The following is an 11,470-nucleotide window of genomic DNA, read 5'->3' on the forward strand; positions in this document are numbered from 1 at the left end:
GGGGGGGGAGGGGGGAGAAGAAAATAAGGATGTATTATTAGTGGTCTCTTGTTTTAATTTGATCAATGGATTCGGTATCATTTTCTTTTTTCCAGCGAATTTTTATTATAAAATTTTGTTTAAAAATTCAATGTTTTTATGTGAATCCTGCTTTAGATATAACTAGAAGCCAATGTATTACTGCGTAAGTGTAAAGACTTCTTTGATGTACATATACCTAAACTCTATTATTGGTTTCGCTTTTGGGTTTGGTAAATTTTTGGTTCTACCAACAAATCTTGATAATGATAATTTACTCGAACGATTGAATTTTGACTTCCTTAGTGAGCTTTTTTTTTGAGTAACATAAACTAATACGTTGACGTATACACTGACTCGTTCCGGTTTTTGAAGTAAATATTTACGCTCTTTTTACGATGAATGATTTACTGATTTGTGAGAGGTCATAAAAAAGAAAAAAGATTTACTTATTTGTGAAAAAGTGGAAAACTATATTTTTCTGTTTGCTTAGATTTACTGATTTACGCTTAGATCCTTTAATTCGAATTTGTTTCTGATGAGTTATTATATAACAAATTTTTTTCATGTAGTTACTAAGCATTTGAGCCAACACGACAAATTTTTTTTTTGCTAAGAATGTAAATATCTCATTGAAATGAAAAAGGTTTAGGTTTACAATCATGGATTATAATCCTATAGAAATGGTCCCATGGCAAAAAAAGGTAAAAACATGGAGGCATAATTCATAAACATGATCTCAGTCCACAAATTTTTATAAACATGGAAGCATAATTCATAAACAAGAACACCACAAATTTTTTAAAATTTCAAAAGTATTTTGGTTTTTGGGTGGATGATGTCAATGCTCAACTTTTAGTTTTCTTTTGTGTTGATCTCCGTTGTTTGGGGACTCCTATCACAACTGGTAATTAAGAAACAAAAACGAAGAAATGTAGGGAAAAAAATAAAGAAAGTGGAAGGACTCTAATTGTAAGGAATTAGCTAATGATGGAAATGAGTTAGTAGAAGAGTTGATAAAATTGAGACAAGAAGGATGAGGGGATGTAGACGTGAGTGGTCCTTTGTATGAAATACTTCTTTCATATTACAGCTTGCACTTCTTCTTATAAGATAATGACCCACAATTTCGTCTTTATATTATTTCCTCTTCTTTAATTTTCAATAAATTGGTTTCTAGATCAGCCGTTATGTGTTGTCTTAACAATACCATTTTGTATACTTCTTATGGTCCACTCTTTGTTGTTGTTTTTTTTTTTAATTTTTTTTTACTTGTTACCAAAATATAACGTTCTTCAGCACATACAATCCCCAACATAAATATCGTATTAGATTAGTCCATATGGTATTATGCTTCGACGTTGTTATTCATTTAATAAAAAAAACCATGCTTAGGTTTGCAAGAATGAGAAATAAGAAAAAGATAAAATAAAATAAAAATAAAAAAACGGTGACAAAAGCAAAAAAAAAGCTTTCGAGACTCGCAAAATGGTGTTGCAGTCTTTCAGATGCAATTGGCCACTACGATTGAATTATTCTCAATGAACTTTTAGGCAAACAAATCTCTGAATACTACAAAAGGGTTTGAATACATGGTTTCAGATTGTTGCACTTAACCAGTGGACTACTTTTTTTTTTTTTGCTTTCTTAAAGGAATCTTTAGGAGCCATCAATTTATATACATGATGCGGTCCAAAACTAATGCTATACTGAAAATAAAGCTACCACAGCTCTGTGTATTGTTGTAAGGAGCTGGGAAAAAGATACCACATTTTAAAAGACTTCGTTTCGATATGCAATACAAATCAGCGTCGACATAAAATAATATATAGAATATCAATAGAAATAATAAAGTAATGAGAAATAGGTAGAGACGTAGAGAAGATGAAAAATGTGACATATTATAATTTATAAATTGAAGTTTCGAAATAATAGAGAAACTGGAAAGGTATAGAAAGAGAGAGGTCGTCAGGTCATGGATCGTCTGTCTAGTGTTTGGCTTTTTCACCAACCTTATCGTCGGACTCTAATACCATCCACACGCACATAGCACACTTTTATACAAATTATAATCTTAAAATTTGTTGACGAACATATTTTCTTATGCATGAAAATGTCACTTCAGTTATCATGACTATACACATAATACCACACATGGTAGTCGTTTCATTGAAAGTATACGTTATGTCAAATCTATATTTACACCTAACTTACACTGTTTTAAGTGTACGATGATTTATAACTTTACTATTATTGAACAATTATCACATTCGTTTTCTTAAACTGTCATTAAATTAACCCGAAAGGATTCCATAAAATTCATTAAAATATCATTAATTAGCCAGCAATCATCTTCATCGTACTTGTTGATAATATCATTAATTAGCCGAAAGGGATCAACTTGATATACTAAGGCATAATTAGGGACATACAGAAAACAATATACTAAATCACAATCGAAGTAAACTAAAATCTACAAAAAAAAAAAAAACCAAAATTGAGGTTTTTAATACTATTTTTAGTTTTTTTTTTCAAAGATACTAATAAAATATATTTTTTTCAAAAATATTACAAAATTGAACAATTTTTTTTAATATTAAAAACTAATCCCTAAATTCTAAACACTAAATCATACCACCTAAAAACTAAACATAAATATAAAATTGTCAACCTAAACCTCAAAAAAAATTCTACACTCTTACAAATCATTTTTTTTTTTGTGCTTGTGGTATTTTTGGAAAAAAAAACTTAAGTGTGGTATTTTGAAAAATTCCTCATATATATATATATATATATATATTCTGATAATTCGCAATAATACATATTTTACAAACATTTATCTCCTTAAATGTTTGGATATCACGATCGCCATTAATTTATAAAAATATAAGAAATTGCTCTTCTTCCTCGTAAAATATGAGACTTTATATTTATTAAGTACGAAAATGGAAGTAGCCTTTTACATGGCTAATGTATTAAAAAGGGAAAGAAAATTTAAGAAAAAGTGATAGATAAGTGAGTTCTTACGACAGCTGTGAAGTGTTGTTTATTCACATTCATAGCTGTTAAATAGCTAAATGCCAACTTTTATGTGATCTCTTTTTTACTTTATTTTGTTTTCATCCGAATCCATTAATACAATAGAGATATTTTATAATACTGTTTGATTGATATTGTACGAATTACTACTGTTTGATTGAAATTGTACGAAGCTAATGTAATTTTTTTGTTTTATAATGTGATTTTGAAATCATATTGTTGCTATGTCATAATCCGAATTCAACTTTAATCATATGCAGCACCTGTCGTAGTAGTATACAGTATTTACCGAAATTAATAATGCGATTCTCAAAATAAATCGTCAGAACATATATGATCGGGATGGTAATATATAAACAAATGGAAGAAATGAAAAGAAACGCATAATCTATTAGTCAAAGGAATTTGACGTCTTTATGTTTTGTTGCATCTTTATCTCTTAATCACTATTTGACAGACGAAACACAAGCTACAACGAACTTGATGCGTGGAGTTCTATTGAGAAAGTTTGTCGAAACACTAGCTACAACGAACATGATGCGTAAAGGTCTATTGAGAAAGTTGGATCCTTCGGTGACCTTTTCGATGGTCATTCTGACAAAACGATGTCAACATGTGTATTATGTTTGGATCAAACTATCTATACCATCCAACAATATCTATTAATATTATTCATTCGAACTAATATATACGAATTCTGATATCTAGTAAGTTATTATACTTAGAAAACCCCAAAACAAAAAAAAGTTGGAATATTAGGTGAGATGATTACAGAATCCAGCTGTAGCCGCCGCCAAAAGAGTCGAATCGCTACAAAGAAAGAAACAAGTTTGGATAAGCTCAGACTTGAGAATTTTTTGATTTTTTTTTTCAGTTATAACAACTCACCAAAGAAAAAGCTTAAATAGCTAGAAAGAACAAACAATAGCAATAGCATCAATCATCATCGCTCTTGAATTGTAAGTATGTAACTAATGTATTTCGTTTGTAGGGAAAAGAAAAAGTCGAGAATAGTTACACCAAAGAGATATTTGACACGACCGTCTAGACTTCGCAATTGCTGGGTTTAGCTGTTTAGGTGATGTTATATATAACTTGGTTATACCATATTTGGGTATACTTGTTAAGACTGTCACCTACCTTTTCACACTTTTCTGATGACTGCTGTCTTTGGCTTGAGACAACTGTGACTGTTTTCTTTGGCCTAAGTGCAGATGGATTCTTCAGCAGACTAGCTAATCTTTCTAGCAGTAGTTGTTTGGGTGTACAAGCACGAGGAACGTCGCATCCCAACGGCCATTCATCTCACTTAACTGCAATACCATAACCTAGAACATGCGGTCTTGATTTTGTTGTGCTTTGTGCACTCGAAATTGTTGGGAAACGGCTTACTTGTGAACTTCTTATTTCTTGGTCTTTGAAGGCTGTAATTGGGAAAATAGAGTTGAAGCTCATGGTTCTGACGGCTTTCTTTCACTCTTCTGATCCATTGTTATTCCATCTACATCAATTTCTTGAGTTTCCCCATTTCTTAACATATCACTCCGAGTCTCCGATAAATCCACCTCCGAGGCTCCAATAAAACCATCAATGGTATATTACGAACAAATCATTCAAGAGTCGTCGAACTAAAAGAAATAGTAAAATATTATCAATTCAGTAAATAAACATTTTGGTGTTGCAAAAGATGCCCATCTCTCCTTTACTTTCAAATATCTTTGGGTGATTCGATGTGAATCTAAGTTAGATTGAGAGAGGGATAAATGAAGTAAATAGTACTAAAATACACCACTTCAGTAGTACCTTTTTGTTCAAAGGTTTTGCTTTAGAATGTGTTGCCTTCTTGAGTTCCTCTTGCAGAAGTTGTTTGTTTAGTACGACGAGTTCGCATTGTTTGGACCACATGGCTCGTTGGTTTAGTAAGGCTAGGCCTCCAATCATAATGACGCGTGCAGGAAAACAGAGTCAGATTAGATGAAATATAATGAAGTGTTTCATGCATAGATACAAATTTTCTAGGGGGTGAATAGAAGCTTCAAACCTGCTTACACACTTCATTTGAAGCTACTGGAGATGTCTTTGCATGCTGGTTAGCCCTTGCCATTGTTTGAAGATGAAATTCCTGCAACAGTAAGTAACGAAATATCCTTGCAGATTAGTTAAACAATTTCATTAAACTATGAGTCTGTTATAAAGCCATGATACTCTCAGATGAAGGGTATTTACCTGAAAATTCTGGCAGATGTGGTGTACTTCTTGGAACTTGGGTGTTAACTTGATATTTCCTGAGCTTGCTTTGTGTTGTAGCTACTGGTCCTAACACGACTCTTTATCATGCAATAATAAGAAGGGTTAAAAGTAGTTGACGTTAAACAATAGTGAGGGATGACTGTTACAAAACCTTGAGGGTTTTTTCTTCTTCTTCTTGGACGTTTGCTCATAGTATCATTCATGGAAGTTTCACATGGTCTCTAGGCTTGAATGATGATCTCATTGATCTGATTCAAGGAACCGAAGCTGCTGCATAAATAAAAATATGAAATTTCTTGAATTGAGAGATTACTAGAGTCAACGCAATTACTAATTTTGTAAAAGTAAAGAGATTTTGAGGTTACTTACAGAGCAAGAAGTGGATTCTTCCATCGTTGGGTCATAATTGGATCATCTAGCTTTTGTCAAGTCTTGGCCTTGCTTTAATAGATTGCTTCAACACATGATTGCCTTTGGCTTGAGATAACCGTGACAAGTTTTCTGGCAAAGTGCGTTGATTCATCATCAGACAACTTTTAATCAATCTCAAATCGAAGAAACTCCAACAGATAAAATGATTCGTTAGTACCCATATCTTAACTCATCACTCAGACCTGCAATCAAAACCATCAATTGTATCAAGAAAAAATCAGTGAAGAGTTGAACTGAAAGAGGCAACAAATATTAGTAATTCATAAAGAAAGAAAATTGGTGTTGCAAAGGATCTAGGTGATTTGATGTGATTCCAAGTTAGATAGAGAGAAAACAAATGAAGTAAGTAGTACTAAACTACATAACTTCAGTAGTACCTTTTTGTTCAACGGTTTATCTTTGAATTTTGGTGCCTTAAGTTCTGCAGTAGTTTATTTGGAGCACATGGCTACAAGGCTCATTGGTTCAGTAAAGTGAGGCCTCCAATTATTATTCTGCGAGCAAGTAAAACAGAGGCATATTAGATGGCATGAAATCAAGTGTTTTATGCATACAAACAACTTTTCTAGAGGTGAAGACGTTTAAGCTATTGAAGACGTTTATGCATGATGGGTTAGCCCTTGCCATTGTTTGAAGATTAAAATCCTGGAACAATAAGAAATGATATCCTTGCAGATTAATCAAACAGTTTCATTAAGCTATGAGTATGTTATCTAGTCTTGATACACTAGATGAGTCCGAATTTGTAACAATTTGGCTCCTACCAGTCTTGACTTTCCACCATCTAGCCTTTGCTTTAAGATGGCTTGACTATAACACTCGTTTCCCTGCAATGAAGCAATCAACACACACACGATAAACTAATTACAAGTTAAACGTTAAACAAGATTTGGGTATCAGAATAGTAATTAAGAATCAACGTAAGCTACCTTTTTCACATTTTTCTGAAGGCTGCCTTTGGCTTGAGCTATTTTTGTAGCAGTTTGCTGCTTCTTAAGGTCCACGCACAGTGGTGGTATGGTAAGGGATGTTCTCCTTGTTTTCTATCTGCTCACAAAAAGAAAAGAAAAAAGAATTAGACTTAAATACAATACCATCTCAAAAAGAAGGATATACAGAACCAGGCATCAGCGGCCTTGTTGTTGACCTATGTGCTTGCTTCGGTTGGAGAATTATATAAAATTGAATTGATGCAGTTATATAGACATTCTTGATTTGGTTAAAATATTGTTCAACTTCCCTTTTCCCATTTGATGTTAATTCCTGAGGCTTACTTTGTGTTGTAGCTACTAGTTTCTAACTGCTCCTTATCCTGAAAATAGTAAGAATGGTTAAAACAATGTAGTTGACCTTAAACAAAAGTGACGGATGATTGAAACAAAACCTGGAGGTGTTCTTCTTATTAATAACAAAGCTCAGATCATCTTCTTCATTACCAGAAAGCGGCAAAAGGTAACAGAGCAGAGGTGGCGATGAAGAGTACGGAGCTGGCCAATAGATTCGCCGCCCTTGATCTGTTAGGATAATGCCACTAGGCCCTAGGTTTTTCGAGTTGCGATCAGTGTAAAAAATATCAAGGGTTAGCTTGCCAAAAAGCTCCACCTGCATCCAAACCAAACCGTTAGTTAAAACTTTATTTGTTCCCCATTAAAGAACACTATTTTTTGTCTTTAATAATAAAAGAGATCATCTTACACCTCTTTGTCAGAAAGATATATGAGAAGCAATCTGAGCTCAGGGGATGCAATATCCGCACACATAAACTTGACGTTCTTGTAATGTCTATTGACGGTTTCATTCTACAAGAAAGAATGAATGCAGCATTTAAGATTACACGTCATGAAGCAAAGAAGGGACGAAACATAAACTAAGAAGGTGAATCAAAATAGGAAACCTTCTTAATGACCTATCAATGAAGTCAAGAGCAATCAGTTTACCTTTTGAGCCAATTCACCAGTAAATCTACCGAGCTTGTTGAGCATGATATCTCTAAGTCATCAGAGAGATTATGAGAGAGTTAGAAGACAAGAGAAATCTCTAATATATAATGAAATAGTCAAACATTTGTGGTGGAGTTTTACTTACACAGATGGTAAAGCAGAGGATTTAGAAGAAGACGAACTTGTTGAGGTACCTCTCCGACTCCACCAGTCTTCAAACCATCTCTCAGACCTACATCTGCTGCTGCTGCACAATACAATAACAAATAGAGGAAGAAACGTCAGAGAGAAAGAGAGTAAAGATTCAAATGGCATTGAAGGAGACAAAGAGTATGGGATACCTCAGGACGTTCTTCCTTGTCTAAGATTAGAAGCTCGAGCGTATGGGATACCTGAGGACGTTCTTCCTTGTCTGAGATCAAAAGATAGAGAGTCAAGCATCATATTTAGCTTCAACAGTCAAATAAGCCGAATGCTCAATCCTGTAATTCAAAACACACACCACAACTCAGTAGCAAAAAAAAACATATTAAAGAGAATCATAGAATCAGAAGAAGGATGTACCTCTTGTCCAACACCAAAGCACAGATCAGTCCAAAAGTGTGAAAACCTGCAACCGAAAACCATCAATGGTGCTTCAATAAACCAAACAAATCAGTAGAAGACTTGAACTAAAAGACAAAATAAAGACACAGTAGCTACTGGTTATATATTTTCGGAGGCTTGCCTTGTGTAGTAGAAGCAGAGGATTTAGAAGAAGACGGACTAGTTGAGGTACCTCTCTGACTCCACCAGTCTTCAAACCATCTCTCCGATCTACTGCTGCTGCTGAAACGTCAGATAGAAAGAGAGTAAAGATTCAAATGTCCTTGAAGGAGACAAAGAGTATGGGATACCTCAGGACGTTCTCGAGAGTCAAGCATCATAGCTTCAACTGTCAAATCAGCTGAATGCTCAATCCTGTAATTCAAATCAAACACCAAAACTCAGTAGCAAAAATAGACAAACCATCAATGGGTATCAATCAATAAACAAAAAAAAAAAATCAGTAAAGACTTGAACAAGAAGACACAATAAAGACACAGTAGCTACTGGTTATTTTCCGAGGCTTGCCTTGTGTTGTATCTGCTACTGGTTCTAACACGGTCATTATCCTGCAAAAAATAAGAATGGTATCAGTAAAAACGTTGTAGACCGTAAACAGACGAGTAATCCATTATAGAAACATAAACCTGGTTACTGGTTATTTCTTGAGGCTTGCCTTGTGTTCTAGCTGCTGGTTCTAACGGGTCTTAACCGAATTATAAGACAAGAAAATTCAAATTACACTCCACAGCTCAGTAGCAAAGCTCAGATTAGTCCTCACTCCTCTGAAAGTGTGAAAACCTGCAACCAAAAACCATCAATGGGGTATCAATAAACCAAACAAATCAGCAAAGAGTTGAACAAAAAGACACAATAAAGACACAGTAGCTAATGGTTATATATTTTCGGAGGCTTGTCTTGTGTTGTAGCAGCTACTGGTTCGAACACGGGTCTTAATCCTGCAAATAAAAAATAAGAGGACAAGGAGGGAGGTACCTCTCTAACTTATTTGTTCTCCTGAATTAGATGATATGGATTTCTGATCACAAACCACAACTCAGTAACAAAAACATATATATTAGAACAAATCATAGAATTAAAAGAGAACAAGGAGGGAGGTACCTCTTATCAATACCAAAGGTCAGATCAGTCCTCAGTCCTATGGAAGTGTGAAAACCTGCAACCAAAACCATCAATGGTATCAATATAAAAAATAAGTAAAGAGTCGAACTAAAAGGCACACAATAAAGAAACATAGCTACTGGTTACTGGTTATGTCATGAAGCTTGCCTTGTGTTGTAGCTACTGGTTCTAACGGGTCTTTATCCTGCAAAAATAATGATGGTTAAAAAGAACATGGTTCTATATTCACACGCTAAAACGAACATGGAACTATATTCATACGCTAAAAAGATACATACCTCTCTGACTTGTTTGTTCTCTTGTCGCTATTATACTGCTTCAAAGATTCTGAGAATTAGATGACAAGAATTTCGGATCACACACCACAACTCAGAACAAAAACATATATATTAGAACTAATCAATGAATCATAGAATTAGGTACAAGGAGGGAGGGAGGTACCTGTTATCAATACCAAGGCTCAAATCATTCCTTAGTCCTCTGGAAGTGTGAAAACCTGCAACCAAAAACCATCAATGGTATCAGTAAATAAAAAATTAGTTAAGAGTTGAACTAAATGACACAATATAGAAACGTAGCTACAGGTTACTGATTATTTCCTGAGGCTTGCCTTGTGTTCTAGCTACTGGTTCTAACGGGTCTTTATCCGAATTATAAGACAAGAAAATACAAATTACACTCCACAGCTCAGTAGCAAAGCTCAGACCAGTCCTCACTCCTCTGAAAGTGTGAAAACCTGCAACCAAAAACCATCAATGGTATCAATAAACAAAAAAACAGAAAAGAGATGAACAAAACGACACAATAAAGAATCATAGCAAGTAGTTACTGGTTATTTCATGAGGATTGCCTGTGTAGCTACTGGTTCTGACACGGCTCTTTATCCTGCAGAAATAAGAATGGTTAAAAAAACGTAAAAAGAACATGGAACTATATTCACATACTAAAAAGATGCATACCTCTCTGACTTGTTTACTCTCCTGTCGCCATTTTACTGCCTCAAGGATTTTTAAAATTAGATGACATGAATTTCTGATCACACACCACAACTCAGAACAAAAACATAAAAGGAACAAGGAGGGAGGGAGGTACCTGTTATCAATACCAAAGCTCAGATCAGTCCTCCGTCCTCTGGAAGTGTGAAAACTTGCAACCAAAAACCATCAATGGTATCATCAGTAAATAAAAAATTAGTATAGAGTTGAACTAAATAACATAAAATAGAAACGTAGCTACGGGTTACTGGTTATTTCCTGAGGCTTGCTTTGTGTTGTAGCTACTGGTTCTAACGGCTCTTTATCCTGCAAAAATAAGAATGGTTAAAACAAAGTAGTTGACCATAAACATAAGTGATGCATTACTGAAACAAAACCTGGAGGAGTTCGTCTTCATCTTGAACGAGCTTGTTGAGCATGCTATCTTTAAGTCATCAGAGATTATGAGAGAGTCAGAAGACAAGAGAAACCTGTAATTTATAATGAAATAGCCAAACATATGTGGTGGAGTTTCACTTACACAGATGGTGAAGCAGAGGATTTAGAAGAAAGCGAACTTGTTGAGGTACCTCTCTGACTCCACCAGTCTTCAAACCATCTCTCGGATCTACTGCTGCTGTTGCTGCACAATACAATAAGAAATAGAGGAAGAAACGTCAGAGAGAACGAGAGTAAAGATTCAAATGTCCTTGAAGGAGACAACGAGTATGGGATACCTAAGGACGTTCTTCCTTGTCTAAGATCAGAAGCTCGAGAGTATGGGATACCTCAGGATGTTCTTCCTTGTCTGAGATCAGAAGCTCGAGAGTCAAGCATCATATAGCTTCAACAGTCGAATCAGTCGAATGTTCAATCCTGTAATTCAAATCACACACCACAACTCAGTAGCAAAAATATACATAGAATTAGAAGAAGGATGTACCTCTTATCAAACACCGAATCTCAGATCAGTCCGAAAGTGTGAAAATCTGCAATCAAAACCATCAATGGGGGTATCAATCAATCATTAAAAAAAAAAAAAAAAAAAAAAAAAAAAAAAAAAAAAAAAAAAAAAAAAAAAAAAAAAAA

At 34.5% G+C, this 11,470-nt stretch overlaps 1 long non-coding RNA gene across 14 annotated transcripts; it reads right to left on the minus strand.

Moving 5' to 3' along the window:
- Nucleotides 3,963–9,034, minus strand: LOC104751454. Of its 14 annotated transcripts, none has more exons than XR_002036037.1 (19): nucleotides 8,912–9,034; nucleotides 8,772–8,833; nucleotides 8,576–8,639; nucleotides 8,458–8,498; nucleotides 8,021–8,091; nucleotides 7,825–7,926; nucleotides 7,677–7,728; nucleotides 7,437–7,538; nucleotides 7,124–7,341; nucleotides 6,669–7,051; nucleotides 6,504–6,566; nucleotides 6,117–6,233; nucleotides 5,897–5,921; nucleotides 5,677–5,808; nucleotides 5,459–5,577; nucleotides 5,284–5,384; nucleotides 5,099–5,179; nucleotides 4,861–4,988; nucleotides 3,963–4,685 (listed from the first exon to the last, which is right to left on the minus strand). It is a non-coding gene; the product is annotated as an uncharacterized LOC104751454 (long non-coding RNA). The 14 variants fall into 14 exon arrangements; XR_002036036.1 differs by having other exon boundaries at nucleotides 8,458–8,501; XR_002036035.1 differs by having other exon boundaries at nucleotides 8,458–8,504.

Source organism: Camelina sativa, chromosome 16 (assembly GCF_000633955.1).
Source record: "Camelina sativa cultivar DH55 chromosome 16, Cs, whole genome shotgun sequence".
NCBI classification, from domain to species: domain Eukaryota; kingdom Viridiplantae; phylum Streptophyta; class Magnoliopsida; order Brassicales; family Brassicaceae; genus Camelina; species Camelina sativa.